We start from the raw sequence: 18,212 nt of genomic DNA, 5'->3' as shown, positions 1-18,212 counted from the left end.
AAGAGTTTTGTTTTCTATTCCACTTACTTAAATAATCCTGAACATGATTATGAAAGTAAAACTCTAATACTCACTAAACCACCCCCCCAACACTGCAAACCCCAGGCCTACAGAGTCCACTCTGAATATTTACATAACAAGGACCAATTCTGAGCCCTTCATCCTTTTTTGTCATCAACAATAAATACATATAAAATCCAAGTGATTCATGTTTAAAAAAGCTAGTACTTGAAACTGTGAAATGTAGATTAAAACAGTAACAAACTACCCACAAATATAAATGCTTGTGGAATGAAAAGTCATTTTTTTCCAAGCTCCAAAATCAAACTAGTATATTGAGCTACCAAAAGTTCTAGGCAAGGACTTGAAACTTCTTCCTCACCTCAAAACACACACACAAAAAAAGCACTCCAAATATATACGAAATATATATGTGCGTAATGTGTCTATATGACATTTCTACTTGTTCTTAAAGAAGGCTTATCACAATCTTGGAGAGAGCCACTTATGCCCAGAATAAAAATGCTGATTTTAAATTTCTTAAAGAAAACTTACCTTTCAGGAAAGCAAATTAGTTATGGTAAAAAGTCACTGTACGTGTGGATAACAACCACTGAGACCCATCCGTATCAGGAAACCAAACTGAGGTCTGAAGGATGATTGGACACATTGGAAACCAACACCCAAATCACAGGCCAGTGGGCCCCAGTCTGAGAGCCCTTCAGCTGGCCCGCGGCACGGCAGGGAGGGCACGGCCTAGCAGCACGGTGTGCGAGTGGCGAGCGCAGGCTCTGGGGTCTGAGGGTCCTTCAGCTGGCCCGTGGCAGGGAGGGCATGGCCTAGCAGCACAGTGTGCGAGTGGAGCGCACGCTCTGGGGTCTGAGCCCGGGGCTGCCTGCTGGTTCACTCTTTCGGTGTGAGCTGGGACAAGTCGCTAAACCAAGCCTCAGTCTGTTCATTTGAGAAACAGGCTGAACCGCTGTCTACATTGGGCACCTGCACAGCATGCGGCACAGTGCCCGACACAGGGCAAGCTCTCAGTCGCTGTAACTAAGGTTACAGTGTGCGTGTGCAGAGCTCCATGTGCAGCAAATACCGGCCACGCCTGTTGTCACGGGAGAGCTGAGCAGCAGGCTATCGGAGACGGTGCCGGGACCCTCAGTGTGAGGAACGGCCACAGAAAAACAAGCGCCATCGTCAGGTGACTCTGTAGAGTGAGACGGCTCAAACGGGCAGGCGGGCGGGCATGAGGGTGAATCAGCAGTGAGTGGTAAACCCAGCTTTGAGCCTTTACCCGTGAGGCAAGGAACTGAAAGGGAGGGCAGAGCCTTAGTCTCCCAGCAACTGAAGAGCTGGCGGGGGGGCCGGGGAAGGAGCTCAGGGTGGGCGGGGAGGGGACAGGACGAGGCAGGGAAGGGGAGGCGTCTGAGGGGAGAAAGGGGCCCCCAGTACAAGGCAAGGGCTCAGTTTCCACCCGAGAAAGGCAACACGGGCACGGCTGGGACCCGGCAGCCACACTGCCTTGATCCTGGTCACGCTGGTCCCGAAACACCACGTGGAGCTGAAACCAGTGTGAGGCTTTCCCAGAAGGGAGGCTGTTGGGAACCGTGGCCGCAGACCAGAAGGTCCGGGCCGGGAACTCTGGTGATGCACAGGAATCTCTCCTTCCCTGGGACCCAGGTCTCTTTGGAAAGGACCCGACTCCCAGCTTTACCTCCCATGTCCGGGTCCCCGTCATTCCATGAACACACTCCCTCTGGAACCACCCTGCGCACCCCATCGCATCCTGACTTCTGTAACCTTCCCATTCTTCAGTTTCCTTCTACTTCCCTAGACTCTTTTTAATCTCTTTAAATGGGATCCCTTCTAATGGAAGCCCCCGTCACCAAGGTCTCTAAATATGGGGCATTTCTATAAACGTGGGTGGTTTCAGCTCTGGCTTGTCAGGCTCCTCACCGCCACTCACCTCCATGACTTCACTCTTAACTCTGACATCTCAGGGTCAGCTCAGATCTCTTTTCCCGAACTATACACTGGTACCTAACTGGCTGTTGGACTTCTCTTCTAGGAAGACCCTCAAATATGAAATTTAAATCCAAATTAAACTCACCATCTTCTTATCTCAAGTTTCTCCTCCTCACATATTTCTCTCTGGCTCCCCCCTTGTTTCTCAAATCTAAAACCTCCCAGTTATCTTGGACACACTGGGGTTCCCCCACCCTGCCCATACCTCATTTATCGGCAGCCAAATCTCCATTCTCAATCTCTCTAATCCACCCTTTCCTCCCTCCACTCCCCTTGCAAGTGATTTCATTCAGGCCCTCGTCTGTCTCACCCAGATGACCACTGCAATAACGCGCCTTATCCACCTTACTTTTTATACCTCATCCTTCCACCCTGCTTGCCAAGAACAGTTCTCTAAAATTCTAAAGTCACTAATTCCTCCCCTGTGAAATATCCCTTACTGATCCCTCCACAACTTTTAGATGACAGTAACAATAATTACATCACCACCACCAACAGGAACTAACACTTACTGAGCACTTACTCTCTTCACTTTCCTGTGAAGTGGGTACAATTATCACCTCCAACTGACAGAGGAGGCAACAGATATCAAAGGAGCTTTCCCAGGTCGTAAAGCAGGTTAGCAGGTGGCAAAGCCAGGATCCAACCCAGAGCCACGCTCTTAACCACTGCACAATGACCGCCTCACCTAAACCCCTAGCACACAGAGGAAAGCTCTTTCACCTCTGCTGGCTCATCTCTGTGCATGTTCGATTTTAGCCATCCACTGCTCTGGTCACACCAGACCCACCGGTGGTACCCCAAACACCCCAAAACACGCTCACGTCTCACGGATGCCCCTCTGTTTGGAATGTTCCTCCTGACCTCCTACGCAGGTTAACCCCTCTTCTCCTCTTACAAAACTCAGTCAAGACAACTGCTCGAAAATGCTCTTCAGGACTGAGGCTATCTCTCTCCTCTCCGCATCACAGGACTTGATGAATGGACTTTGCTGCCGGTGCTGAAGACCAGGCAGAGGCTGATGTCTCTGGGTTAAAGAGGAAACCTGATGAATGAATGGACTTTGCTGCCGGTGCTGAAGAGCAGGCAGATGCTGGTGTCTCTGTGTTAAAGAGGAAACTGTTAAAGTGCATCTGGTTCCTAATCGGTACTGCTGAGTATTGGGACGCTGCTGCAAAACGTGCGGAAGTCGTGTTTCTTAGCACATAAAACCCCACCAGTTAATTCATTAAGTCATTTTTTCAGGACTGATTTTTCTTTGCAAATAGCTTAGTGACTTGCAGATCATGACAAGTACCCCCTTGTAATCTGCCTTCACTGGATAAATCTTACGCAAAGTTTCTAATGGAATGGCACTCTCATCTCTATTTCAGTGGGTAGATTTTATTCTTAACTGCAAGGGAATTTCTTTGTGTGGTATTTATAAAGCATCAAATTTAGGGGAAAACCCACACTTTCAAAAGACAGGTAAGAAAAAAGGGGGGATTTAAAAAGAAAACCTTTACTGGATTGTTGAATTATTAAAAAAAAAAAAAGAAAGAAAGAAAGAAAAACAACAAAAACTCAAACTCAGAGCTTAATGATACAAGAGAGAACGTGCTTTTAAACTTGTTCATCAACGGCGCTCCTCTGCATTCGATCTGGGGAAGCCCGTGTTTAGGAAAGTCACCAGAAGTCACTGATTGACACAGGCGAAGGGGTGAGCCCCCAGACGGCGAGGACTCACACCATCGTGGCCGGGCCCTGGGCTCGAGCCTGGCCAGGAAACCAGGACGCCGCAAGCCACCCAGAGCGAGGCAAAAAGAAAAAAGGTAAGGGGAAGGTTAGAAGACAGGAAAATCAGAATTTATTTTCCCAAGGAAAAAAGTACAATGCCATTTAAAACAATTATGAGAAGTCATTTATACTGAAAGGACACTAGCAATAAAATCAACTCTTTCATACTGGGGAGCATGGAGCACAAATGTGATAGCAAATCACAGTTTTATCCTAACACTGAAAAATACTCACCAGAGATTCAGTAAGCTATGCCTGAGATTATACTTTTTTCCTAAACTGTCTTCAGGCCCCAGCACTTTGAAAGGTGGGAAACTTTCCAAGTCCAGAAGTGAAACTTAGCCAATACTCTATACTGCCTCTGACTTTAGTTTCCTGTTTCTACAACGTCCACTTGAGATACGGTGCCAGCATGGAAAGACGGGCTTGATGTGATCACTGTGAAGAGAAAGATGTCTGCTCAAGGTTCTGATACAGGAATCCTCCCCTGGCCTGTAGGAATCCAGGCTGATTACACTCCGACTGGAAAAACTGATTTTCATCATTTCCTTATTCATCAACACAGAAAGTGTCTCACTGCAGGAAAAGGTAATGTGCTCATTAATATGCAGGGTAGTGATTTTTTGAAAAAGGTTATCAAACCAAGTCCCTGAATGTCTGACCTCTCTCATATCCTCTCACTTATCTATTTGGATTCCTAACCATTCATGAGACTATCTGCAGTTACTAATTACCCATTTCAATACAAAGCACCCTTTTCAATAAAAAGTCTTAACTAGCCACTTCAGTTAATAGTCATCCCTTATTATCCTCTTAAAAATCCTGCCTCCCAAAAAGTTTCAATCATGTAAGGTGTACTATCTTGCTTTCTTAACAGAACTTCATAATACTTGGCTAATTTAGAACATTCGTCCAAAGATCATGGAAATACTGCAGCAAGAACATTCAACCATGTACCAAAGGGCTGTCAAATTGCTGACAAGAAACTGGGTTTCCCTTTGCAGCTCAAATAAAGTGCACCTGTGCAGGACCAAACAGACCACAGAGAGACGCGGTCAGAAACGTCACTGTGGACTGATGCTCTTTATTAAAGCTTTTTAAAAATTATATAAAATAAATATGATGGAGCACAATGGAGATTTTACGTTAACATTTCAAGAGAAAACTTCAGGTTTCATGGCCAAGTCAGGCTGGCCTGCCCTTGCTTCTCCTCCTACTCGTGTGTGTGAGCAGGCTTAAGGACGGGCGTTTTACTTGCGAGCAAAACCATGTGACTGCACGAAATTTGTTTCAAGCAAATCCAACCATCCCACAAAACTCCAAAGAAGTACAAACCAACCAATAATTACTAAGCACTCGCCAACGCAACAAGGAAAGCAAGCCGGTCTCCGCCTGTTTCAGAACAGCCGCAGAGCACCTCTGGGGCCCCAGTCCCGCAGTCTAGGGCCGGTTCGGACTCTCCACCCGGGCCCCCTTCACAGTGCACCCTGCACCCTCCAGCATCCGCACCCACAGCATCCTGCACCTTCGCCCCCTCCGCGCCCCACAACCACCAGCAGAGCTGGTTCCTGCCCATGACCCCCCTACCCTCGCAACTCCAGCCACAGCCAACTACCCCCTCCCCAGCCCTGCCTCCGCACAGCGCGCCACGTGACCACACGGGGAGGGGAGGGGACCCTCTTCCCGGCCCACTTAAAGCTGGTGACTTTCTCTGGAACATTCCAAATCCATGGAGTACTTTTAACAAGAATACCTTGGCTTCCTAAACCTAGGGACCATGAGCTGTTCTAGATTACCAAGCTTTTATAGATGTTCAAGAATTTATCCTTTTGGCAATAACTTTTATTCCAATACTTTTGAATATACCACAACTTGCCCTGCCTTGTCAAAATTCAAATAAATGCTTAATACTTTCTTTTGATTGCCTTGAGTCATCATTATTAAAGGATATGTAAGAGTATAATAAATGATATTCATGAAAATGTCCTCGGGGAGTTCTGAGGTCCCAGGCTGACAGGCTCCCACCTTATGACTGCCGCTTCTGCCAAACCCCAGGGCTTGCACTTAAATACTCCAGTGTCTATCCAGGCTATTCAGTGGCCTTCTACTAGCTTCCTGGCACAAAGTTGTATCTGCTATTGACAACACTGCCTGATAACTGCCGGGAGCTGGCGAGAGGCACTCCACTCACGACAAAGGTCATGAGGAAGGAGGCTCAGCATACGTAAAGGCGGGATCGAGCCTCAGGAGTCCCCCTGGATATTCTCGAGCATCTACCCCCAAAAACCAGAGTCTGCCTACTTTACTGCTTTGTGCTCTCACCTCTGACTTTACTGGGGGCTGTCCCCCACCACCATTTCGCTCTCTCTGATAAAGAGTTAACTTACAGCTCCAGTTAATAAAGTTCCTGGGCATTAGGAGTATTTAAATCCAAACGCCTCAGATAGCTCTCTAATTCGCCTGACAAGTTTACTCAGACTCCTACAGATATGCATATGATTGTTTACAGTCTCCCAGCCTCGAGAGGCACAGGAAGCTTAAGATATTCAAATAACTTAGAGCCTCTCAGAGAGTTAGAAACTGTCAGAATAAAACTAGTAAAGGATTTCATTGATGAGCCAATGCTTGCTGCAAAGTTTCCACATCCCCTGTGTTGTATCCTTGAATGTGTATTAATTAACATAGTTGGTATGTAGAAAAAATAAGTAGTGGCCTTGGTGTTAGCAACTTTAGACCCTTAAGGTAATAAATTCTTTCCTTTGTTGTAAACCCACTGCACCTCTGCCCTATAGGAATGCAACTTTATCTAACACCTTCGGAGGATGGCGCCAAACCTTAAAATAATTACTCTTAGAGAAAATAAGTCTTACGGTTGACAAACCTTTGTCAAGAGTCATAAAATATTAACAGGCCTTCTGGCCAGAAGATGATGTAAATCACCCAAACCATTTGTATACAATAAATTTGCAGGAAAGAAACCCTGGTTTTTGATAAGGATCAGAGACTGCTGACTTTGCATGATTTCACATCCCCTATTATCCTCTATGTGTAACTTAGGGTATAAAAGCCCCGGTTGAAAATAAAGCTACAGGCCTTGCTCACCCAAGCTTGGTCTCCCCATGTCATTCTTTCTTTTCACATTCCAGCTGAGTCTCCATCTGGAGCGCGGAGGTCCTCTGTGATCATTTATTTGCCTGGGCTTCTAAGACCCACTCGAGAAGGTGTCTAAGGTGGGGCACCTTCCGCTATTTGAGAGGGCGCCTGCGGCCTCTGTGGTCAGAGCTAACATGGTGTCACAGGTTATACTGATTTTCTGTGTAAACCAAGCTACTCAGCCTCTTTTCTCCACTGAATTTTCCTACTGAGCTATCCTCACTCTTTATATCTTTGATGAATATTTAAATTAATCGCCGACGCCGTCTCCCCTTCGAGTACCCTGGATCAGCTGGGGCTGGACCTCGGCAGATAACCAAAACAGGGAGATGAACCTATAGTTTTTATGTTTTTTCTTTTCCTTGAGATGTACTTGATGCTTGAAATGTATATTCAACTTATTCATAAAGTGTTCAGTTCAGTCACGTCTGACTCTTTGCGACCCCATGGACTGTAGCACACCAGGCCTCCCTGTCCATCACCAACTCCTGGAGTTTACCCAAACTAATGTCCATTGAGTCGGTGATGCCATCCAACCATCTCATCCTCTGTTGCCCCCGTCTCCTCCCACCTTCAATCTTTCCCAGCATCAGGGTCTTTTCCAATGAGTCAGTTCTTTGCATCAGATGGCCAAAGTATTGGCATTCCAGCTTCAACATCAGTCCTTCCAATGAATAATCTGGAGTGATTTCATTTAGGATGAACTGGTTGGATCTCCTTGCTGTCCAAGGGACTCTCAAGACTCTTCTCCAACACCACAGTTCATAAGCATCAATTATTTGGTGCTCAGCTTTCGTTATAGTCCAACTCTCACATCCATACATGACTACTGGAAAAACCATAGCCTTGACTAGTTAGACTTTGTTGGCAAAGTACTGTCTCTGCTTTTTAATATGCTATCTAGGTTGGTCATAACTTTTCTTCCAAGGAGTAAGCATCTTTTAATTTCATGGCTGCAGTTACCATCTGCAGTGATTTTGAAGCCCCAAAAATAAAGTCTGCCACTGTTTCCACTGTTTCCCCATCCATGTGCCATAAAGTGATGGGACTGGATTCCACAATCTTAGTTTTCTGAATGTTGAGCTTTAAGCCAACTTTCACACTCTCCTCTTTCACTTTCATCAAGAGGCTTTTTAGTTCTTCACTTTCTGCCATAAGGGTGGTGTCATCTGCATATCTGAGGTTATTGACATTTTTCCTGGCAATCTTGATTCCAGCTTGTGCTTCATCCAGCCCAGCATTTCACAGGATGTACTCTGCATAGAAGTTAAATAAGCAGGGTGACAATATACAGCTTTGACGTACTCCTTTCCCAATTTGGAACTGCTCTGTTGTTCCATGTACAGTTCTAACTGTTGCTTCCTGGCCTGCATATAGGTTTCTCAAGAGGCAGGTCAGGTGGTCTGGTATTCCCATCTCTTTCAGAATTTTCCACAGTTTATTGTGATCCACACAGTCAAAGGCTTTGGCATAATCAATAAAGCAGAAACAGATGTTCTTCTGGAATTCTCTTGCTTTTCTGATGATCCAGCGGATGTTGGCAATTTGATCTATGGTTCCTCTGCCTTTTCTAAAACCAGCTTGAATATCTGGAAGTTCACAGTTCATGTTTTGCTGAAGCCTGGCTTGGAGAATTTTGAGCATTACTTTGCTAGCATGTGAGATGAGCGCAATTGTGCAGTAGTTTGAGCATTCTTTGGCATTGCCTTTCTTAGGGATTGGAATGAAAATTGACCTTTTCCAGTCCTGTGGCCACTGCTGAGCTTTCCATATTTGCTGGCATATTGAGTGCAGCACTTTCACAGCATTATATTTCAGGATTTGAAATAACTCAACTGGAATTCCATCACCTCCACTAGCTTTGTTTGTAGTGATGCTTCCTAAGGCCCACTTGACTTCACATTCCAGGATGTCTGGCTCTAGGTGAGTGATCACACCATTGTGATTATCTGGGTCATGAAGATCTTTTTTGTACAATTCTTCTGTGTATTCTTGCCAGCTCTTCTTAATATCTTCTGCTTCTGTTAGGTCCATACCATTTCTGTCCTTTATCAAGCCCATCTTTGCATGAAATGTTCCCTTGGTATCTCTAATTTTCTTGAAGCAATCTCTAGTCTTTCCCATTCTGTTGTTTTCTTCTATTTCTTGGCATTGATCACTGACGAAGGCTTTCTTATCTCTCCTTGCTATTCTTTGGAACTCTGCATTCAAATGGATATATTTTTGCTTTTCGCCCTCCTTTGCTTTTTGCTTCTCTTCTTTTCACAGCTATTTGTAAGGCCTCCTCAGACAGCCATTTTGTTTTTTTGCATTTCTTTTCCATGGGGATGGTCTTGATCCCTTTCTCCTGTACAAGGTCATGAACCTCTGTCCATAGTTCATCAGGCAGTCTATCCGATCTAGTCCCTTAAATCTATTTCTCACTTCCACTGTATAATCATAAGGGATTTGATTTAGGTCATACCTGAATGGTCTAGTGGTTTTCCCCACTTTCCTTAATTTAAGTCTGAATCTGGCAATAAGGAGTTTATGATCTGAGCCACAGTCGGCTCCTGGTCTTATTTTTGTTGACCGTATACAGCTTCTCCATCTTCGGCTGCAAAGAATATAATCAATCTGATTTTGGTATTGACCATCTAGTGATGTCCATGTGTAGGGTCTTCTCTTGTGTTGTTGGAAGAGAGTGTTTGCTATGACCAGCGTGTTTTCTTGGCAAAACTCTGTTAGCCTTTGCCCTGCTTCATTCTGTACTCCAAGGCCAAATTTGCCTGTTATTCCAGGTGTTTCTTGACTTCCTAATTTTGCATTCCAGTCCCCTATAATGAGAAGGACATCTGTTTTGGGTGTTAGTTCTATCTTGTTAGTTCTGTAAGGTCTTCATAGAACCATTCAACTTCAGCTTCTTCAGTGTTAAAGGTCTGGGCGTAGACTTGGATTACTGTGATACTGAATAAAACAAAGTGTTATCTTTCCAAATTCTTTGAAAATCTGTGAAGGCAGTGACTGTATATGCAATCTATATTTCCTATTATTCCTATATACTGTTTTATCATCAAATTAATAGCCTCACACAGAATTTATTTTAAAATTAGCTGGGAAATAAGTGTACGTATGAGCTTCCCAGGTGGAGCTAAAGGTAAAGAACCCATCTGCCAATGTTCGTAGACATGAGACCCAGGTTCGATCCCAGGGTTGGGAAGATCCTCTGGAGGAGGGCACGGCTACCCACTCCACTATTCTTGCCTGGAAAATCCGATGGACAGAGGAGCTTGGCTGGCTACAAGTCCATGGGGTCGCAAAGAGTTGGACACTACTGACGAGACTTAGCACACACGCAAGTGTACTTCACACAGGACCACAACCACAGTAAAGCCCTTATGGAGTGTCTAGAGAAACAGCCAGAGAACTTAAGTTGTTGCTATGAGAGCATTAAAGGTTTGTATGTTTCGTTTTCTTGTGTGTAGGCGTGTGTGTATATGCACTATATAGAAAGAGAACTGGTCTCAAGGGGAGCCGGGAACTATTTACCTTCACGAGTCAGAATTTCTGCAGCCACAGATAAAAGCTACCTTCTGAACGGACATCAGGGATCCGTGGCGTGAAGAAACACAAGCCGGAGGGCAGGGCTGTGACACCTGGCGCCTGGACAGCAGAGGTGAGGAAGGCTTGGTGTTGAGCAAGGGGGCACTACCGGGCAGGGGAGGCTCAGCCCCCACTGCCCGGGGCTTCCGCCCTCCCCTGCAACCTACAACACCTCGAGCATTCCGGCCAAAGTTCAGGATTTTACAAAATCTGAGATGCACTTGTGTGCTGCTGCTGCTGCTAAGTCGCTTCAGTCGTGTCTGACTCTGTGCGACCCCAGAGACAGCAGCCCACCAGGCTCCTCCGTCCATGGGATCTGCCAGGCACGAATGCTGGAGTGGGTGCCATTGCCCTCTCCGACACTTGTGTGCTAGGTTCTTCAAAAACAAGAGCACTGTTTGGCTTTCACTCAAAAACAACTAAAATTACTATTTGACTGGCATATAGCTACATATACACACAAAAAAACCATCTCAAATTTTTCAAGCAGTGAATCTCTCAGGATAGCAATGTTTCTCGTGAATGTGAAATGTTCACCAGGAATGTTTGTTTCTATGAAAACAAAAAGTCTTGCATAGACTCACTAGGGCTCAGGAAAGAAACTGCCCAGCACGGCTCCGACTCCTAAAGTATTATTCACAACCCTCCTCTCCCACATGCCCACGTGTTCACCTGACACGGAGGCAGAGCCGCCCTCCCCATCTGGTTTACTGCCTTGACACAAGCCTTGATGTGGCTTTGTTTAATTTAGTTTTATGGGCTTCCCTGCCACAACGGTGACATCTCCCATGATCGAAATAAAGCTAGCACCCCAATGGCAGGTTAAAGCTGGTTTTTCACTCTCTCCTGATTTCCTAACACCAAGTTGGAAGGCCTGGAAGAACTGGTTCCCTTTGCACAATACAGAAACAGACATAAGAATACAAATGGGAAAAAAAAAAGAATATAAGATATAAGAAGTTTCTGCATACAATTAAGCAAGCTAACAAGGAAACAATGGAATGTAAATTCTGGATACTACCCCCAAAATCATTCTTTAATGTGATTTTTGGGAAGCTTGGGCCAAAATTAGTATTAGTTTGCACTCTGTGAACATGCAAAACTAATGACTGCAGGAGAAAAGACAGGAAGGAAAGAATGGGTGGGGGTGGCCAAGATATTCTGGAAGATTTTACTTGCCTACAGTCCACATAAAATTAATTGGAGTTAACCATATTTCAAAAATTGAGAGCAATTTGCTAAGCAAAGAAAGAAAAAGGAGAAAAAGACATCCTGAGTAAATCATCTTTTCTTTGGAATCCAGATTATCTTTTCACATAAATCTGCCTGTTTTAGGTTTATTCATCCAGTATCAAAAGCAGAAGCTGTGCCTTATCAAGATTTGCTATGGTGATTTTAAACTCAAGATTGGTGTTTTTAAACATATAAGATATAACAAGCTTTAACTACAGTTTATGGTGACACACCCCAGTAGACCGAATGACAACAGCCCTGCTGCTGCTGCTGCTGCTGAGTCGCTTCAGTCGTGTCCGACTCTGTGCGACCCCATAGACGGCAGCCCACCAGGCTCCCCCGTCCCTGGGATTCTCCAGGCAAGAACACTGGAGTGGGTTGCCATTCCTTCTCCAATGCATGAAAGTGAAAAGTGAAAGTGAAGTCGCTCAGTCGTGTCCGACTCTTAGTGACCCCATGGACTGTAGCCCACCAGGCTCCTCCGTCCATGGGATTTTCCAGGCAAGAGTACTGGAGTGGGGTGCCATTGCCTTCTCCGGAGAACCCTAGGTTTAATTAAAAAAAAAAAAACCTCACTCATCCATCTGCTTCTGAAGGCTCACTTGAACCACATAAAATGATGCTCTGTTATAAATAGCATACAGAAGGGGAAAGCTTTTTACTTTTCTGAGAAGGCACAATTCCAGGACGAGGCGAGGGCGGGGGCGGACTGCGCGCGGGGCGGGGCCCCTCCCAGGGACGACAGTGGCTGCAGGCGGCCCAAGGCGGCTGGACAGAGGCTCCCGCCCCACCACCTCCCACAGCCCTGGCATTCAGCTCCTACAGAGAAGCGCAAGGGCGCCAAAACATTAACACCCGGGCAGCGAGACCCACCTCTCAGAAATACCACCCGGGGCTTCTGCAACAAGTGACCCAAAGCAGTTCAAAGAAAACAAACATAAAGGGCCTCCCAGATGCGCTCAGGAGGCCACAGCCTTCAACAGACAGAAAATGCTATTGGCACAGCTTCCTCACAGACAAACTACCAGAACACGCCAAACGACACAAAACAGACATGAGATGTTTGTTAGGAAGGTACTGAATGAATACTCTGCCCGAGGTCCAATAAAACTCGAAACATTCTCCCCAAGCCCAGAGACTAGGTAAAGACTTTGAACACAGGAAACACTCTTAACCAACCTCCTTTCAACCCACCCGCCAGATGAACACCGTCTGCACCCCTGCAGTGACATGTGCCCGTCATGCCCCTCACTGTGCGGCCCCCACAGCAGCAGAGCTCATCCCCACTTGCACCTACTGAGAGGGGTGCAAACCAGACCTGTAAGGCCAACTGAATTTGCAATAATATTCAGTTCAGTTCAGTTCAGTCGCTCAGTCGTGTCCGACTCTTGGCGACCCCATGAATCGCAGCACGCTAGGTCTCCCTGTCTATCACCAACTCCTGGAGTTCACTCAGACTCATGTTCATCGAGTCAGTGATGCCATCCAGCCATCTCATCCTCTCTCGTCCCCCTTTCCTCCTGCCCCCACAGAGTCTTTTCCAATGAGTCAACTCTTCGCATGAGGTGGCCAAAGTACTGGAGTTTCAGCTTTAGCATCATTCCTTCCAAAGAAATCCCAGGGCTGATCTCCTTCAGAATGGATTGGTTGGATCTCCTTGCAGTCCAAGGGACTCTCAAGAGTCTTCTCCAACACCACAGTTCAAAAGCATCAATTCTTCGGCACTCAGCTTTCTTCACAGTTCAACTCTCACATCCATACGTGACTACTGGAAAAACCGTAACAGCCTTGACTAGACGGACCTTTGTTGGCAAAGTAATGTCTCTGCTTTTGAATACGCTATCTAGATTGGTCATAACTTTCCTTCCAAGGAGTAAGCGTCTTTTAATTTCATGACTGCAGTCACAATCTGCAGTGATTTTGGAGCCCCCAAAAATAAAAGTCTAACACTGTTTCCACTGTTTCCCCCTCTATTTCCCATGAAGTGATGGGACCAGATGCCATGATCTTCATTTTCTGAATGTTGAGTTTTAAGCCAACTTTTTCACTCTCCTCTTTTACCTTCAGCAAGAGGCTTTTTAGTTCCTCTTCACTTTCTGCCGTAAGGGTGGTATCATCTGCATATCTGAGGTTATTGATATTTCTCCCAGCAATCTTGATTCTAGCTTATGCTTCTTCCAGCCCAGTGTTTCTCATGATGTACTCTGCAATAATATTAACTTTCAAATAAACAGAGAGCTGTAAGGAAGTAAACTGAGGGACTTCCCTGATAGGTCCAGAGATTAGGAGTCCACCTTCCAGTGCAAGGGATGCAGGCTCAATCCCTGGTTGGGCAACAAAGATCCCACCTGCCGAGTGGCAACTAAGCCTGTGAGCTACAACTGGAGAAACCTGTGCACCACAGACGTGACACAGCCTAATAAACTGATACAATAAATAAACATGTGACACAATAAATATATATATATACACGCACACAAGCACACACACACGGCTTCCCTCGTGGCTCTGCTGGTAAAGAATCCATCTGCAACGCAGGAGACCTGGGTTCCATCCCTGGGTCAAGAAGATCCCCTGGAGAAGGGATAGGCTACCCACTCCAGCATTCTGGAGAATTTCATGGACTATATAGACCATGGGGTCTCAAACAGTTGGACACGACTGAGCGACTTTCACTTCACTTCACAAATACGTATAACTAAACTGAATGCTTTGGAGAAACTCAATAAAGTGAATCAATTAACAAAATAATATTAAAATAGGTTTGTGGAGAAACTGGAACTAGGAGGGCACTGATAAAGTTGAGCCCCCTGGTCCTGAGGCAACAGCGAGAACAGCTGTTTGTTAGTGGCTTAGCTCTTGCAACCATCAGTCAGCCTAGGAGTGCTACCCGAGGGACTGGGGCTCTCTGCTCCTCTCAGATCCTCTCTTCACGACGACGCTTCAGAGGTGTCTCACCGCCATGCCTCCACACAAAGTCTAGGATAAGGAAAGTACAAAAAATTACCTGAAACCATTTCATGCTCTACTTTGACCAACTTCTTCAATTAACCGACTAAATGCTAGGCCCAACCTTATGAAACAAACTTAACACAAACTGTTCAAAGGCACAAAAACGAAACGCCATCACCTGTTTGACCCAAGTGGCAGTCGTACCACTTCCAGGGAGGTCGTCTAGCAGGCCGAGGCAGAGCAGGCCCTCAGTGCCGGCTTCCCGCATTAACCCCACCACACGCAGCTGCTGTTTAGGGCAACGGTGTCAGACACTCTTAAATAAGTGTGGATGTGGGAAAGTCAACCTTTTACTCCTCTGCTTTGTAAACTGCATCCTTAAATTATAGATGCTGGTCTTCTCCTTAGTACTGATCAAGAGAACCATATATTTAAATGAAAAGTCTGTGGCAAAAAGAGATGACAAAAGCTTATGACAGCAGTTATTCTTTTTTAAAATATTGTGATAAAAGACACAACAAAAAATTTACCAACCTCACCATTTTATTCCCAGCTTCACCATTTTATTTCATTTTTTATTGAATGATAATTGTTGTTTTCTGTCAAGCCTCAGCATGAATCAGCCATAGGTATACATATATCCTCTCCCTCTTGAACCTCCCTCCCCACTCCCTCCCCATCCCACCCCTCTGGTTGATACAGAGCCCCTGTTTGAGTTTCCTGAGCCACACAGCACGTTCCCGCTGGCTGGCGGGCTTACACATGGTTGTGTAAGTGTCCCTGAGACTCTCTCCACGCATCTCCCCTCCCGTCCCCTCTCCCATGGCCCCACGTCTGTGCTCTACATCTGTTTCTCCACTGCTGCCCTGGAAGTAAACTCTTCAGTACCATTTTTCTAGATTGCATATACATGCATTAGAGTACGATAGTTATCTTTCTGACTTACTTCACTCTGTATAATAGAATTCTAGGTTCATCCACCTCATTAGAACTGACTCAAAGGCGTTCCTTTTTATGGCCGAGTAATATTTCACTGTGTATAAGTACCACAGCTTCTTTATCCATTCATCTGTCCATGGACATCCATGTTGCTTCCATGTTCTACTATTGTAAACAGTGCTGCATGAACAATGGGATACAGGTGTTTTTTCAATTTTGCTTTCCTGGGGATATGTGCCTAGGAGTGGAATTGCTAGGTCATGTGGTGGTTTTCCTAGTTTTCAGGAACCTCCATACCCTCCTTCATGGTGGCTGTATCAATTTACGCTCCCACCAAGTGCACCACTTCCAAGTGTACAGTTCTGTGACACTGAGCAGGTTCACACTGTTGGGCGAGCGTCACCACCGAACCTGCAGGACTTTCTCCCAAACTAACACCTTGTGTCCTTTCAACACTGATCCCCCGTCTCCCCTCCTCCTAGCCCCGGGAACCACCATTCTACTCTCTAAGGTAGAATGAATCTGATAAGCTGACGACTCTAGGCACATGCCTCATATAAAGGGAATCACACAGGATCTGTCCTCTGTAACCGGCTCGCTGACCGATCGTAATGTCCTCAGGGGTCATCTATGCTGCAGCGTATGTCAGAGTTTTCTCCCTTTTTAAGGCCAAAATGGGGCTTCTCTGATGGCTCAGACAGCAAAGAATCAGCCTGCAATGTGGGAGACCTGGATTCGATTCCCTGATTGGGAAGATCTCCTGGAGGAGAGCATGGCAACCCACTCCAGTGCTCTTGCCTGGAGAATCCCATGGACAGAGGAGCCTGATGGACTTCAGTCCACGGGGTCGCAGAGTTGGACACGACTGAGCAACTAAGCACACGCACGCACAAGGCTGAAATACACTGTTTACCCATCTGTCAGTGGACACTTGGGGTGCTTCTACCTTTTGACTACGGGGAATAATCTGTTATGAACATGGGTTTATAACTATATCTTCCAGATTCTCCTTTCAATCCTTTTGGGGTATATGTATGCTCAGAAGTGGAACTGCTGTATTATAAGGCAATTTTTATTTTTTTAGTAACAAACACATTATTTTCCATAGCAAATGGACCATTTTATTAATATATTCTCATCAACAGCACCGGAAAAGGCAATGGTACCCCACTCCAGTATTTTTGCCTGGAAAATCCCATGGACGGAGGAGCCTGGTAGGCTGCAGTCCATGGGGTCGCTAAGAGTCGGACATGACTGAGCGCCTTCACTTTCACTTTTCACTTTCATGCATTGGAGAACGAAATGGCAGCCCACTCCAGTGTTCTTGCCTGGAGAATCCCAGGGACGGGGGAGCCTGGTGGGCTGCAGTCTATGGGGTCGCACAGAGTTGGACACGACTGAAGCAACTTAGCAGCAGCAGCATCAACAGCGCACACGGGTTCCCATTTCTCCACATCCTGATCAACAGTCCTCAAAATACAGATAAAATTCAACTCACTCACCCAGTTTTTGAGACTCTCAAAATGAAAGGCGTGGTTTTCTCCTCTCGAAAACAGAGATGCTGGACAGCACACTGCTTTCTACTGGAAGCTCCAACAAGGTAATCCAGGGAAAAGACACTCGCCAGAAACTTGGCGAAAAAGCACCGTGTACAGCTGACAGTGAAGACGTTCCAGCACTTAGACGAAAGTTTAGGCCAGGCGCTTTCTGACCATAAGCGAAAGGTTTAGGCCAGGCGCTTTCTGACCATAAGCGAAAGGTTTAGGCCAGGCGCTTTCTGACCATAAGCGAAAGGTTTAGGCCAGGCGCTTTCTGACCATAAGGAAGCTTTTTTCGCCTCATAAACCACTTAACGTCTATGTTAATGTCATTTTCCTCTCCAAAAAGCGATGTTACACATCTTAATAAACAGGATTAAATTTTACTATCTAGCTAGATCAGGCTTGCTCAACGCCACCTCTAAAAGTCACGTTACTAAGTTAGAAACCAGCATCATTTTCTCCATCTCGGTCCCCAAGTACTGTTCCTGGTTTCTGCTTCCGCTCTAACAGAGAGAGCAACTGCTTTGCCCCTATAGAGACGACTGTCTCTTTTTTCTGGATGATGCTGAATATCATCTGTAAATTGTATATGTAATTAAATTTTGGAAACTATCGTTTAAGGCAACCAAACCGAGGAACACAATGGGAATCTTAACACTGCTTCAGCTTCTGCCCAAAGCCTCTTGGTCCTTCTGACAATGGTTAAAAGAGCCTTAAACGGCTCTTTCTCTGCAGACCGCGACAGCCTGGCAGCCGCTGCACTGGGGCTGCTTCGGGCGAGAAGCGCTGCACGTCTGAGCTGCGATCACGTGCCTTCTCTCCCTCCCCACCATCCAGACACTGTGTTTAGTGAGCAATATAAACAATACATCAATTAGAGTCCTTTAAAATTGAGAGTCAAACAGAAAAACATACCAATTATCTGGTTTTCCATGTTTCAGAACAACATAATTTTGGAGCTATGATTTATTTGCTTAAGTTACAAATAATGAGTTTTCAAATTATTCTCCC

General features: G+C 45.7%; 1 protein-coding gene and 1 long non-coding RNA gene across 6 annotated transcripts in view; one reads left to right on the top strand and one right to left on the bottom strand.

The window, feature by feature from the left end:
- Positions 1–18,212, bottom strand: part of PHLPP1 (PH domain and leucine rich repeat protein phosphatase 1) — a 222,378-nt gene that overhangs the window by 145,071 nt on the left and 59,095 nt on the right. The gene's annotated exons all lie outside the window — the stretch shown is intronic.
- On the top strand, positions 1,051–5,716 carry LOC112444194 (uncharacterized). 2 transcript variants are annotated; one of them, XR_009492775.1, is made up of 3 exons: positions 1,051–1,201; positions 2,997–4,389; positions 4,679–5,716. It is a non-coding gene; the product is annotated as an uncharacterized lncRNA (long non-coding RNA). The 2 variants fall into 2 exon arrangements; XR_003032441.2 differs by having other exon boundaries at positions 1,051–4,389.

The sequence above is a fragment of the Bos taurus genome, chromosome 24 (genome assembly GCF_002263795.3).
Source record: "Bos taurus isolate L1 Dominette 01449 registration number 42190680 breed Hereford chromosome 24, ARS-UCD2.0, whole genome shotgun sequence".
NCBI classification, from domain to species: Eukaryota; Metazoa; Chordata; class Mammalia; order Artiodactyla; family Bovidae; genus Bos; species Bos taurus.
This window is presented reverse-complemented; position numbering and strand designations above follow the sequence as displayed.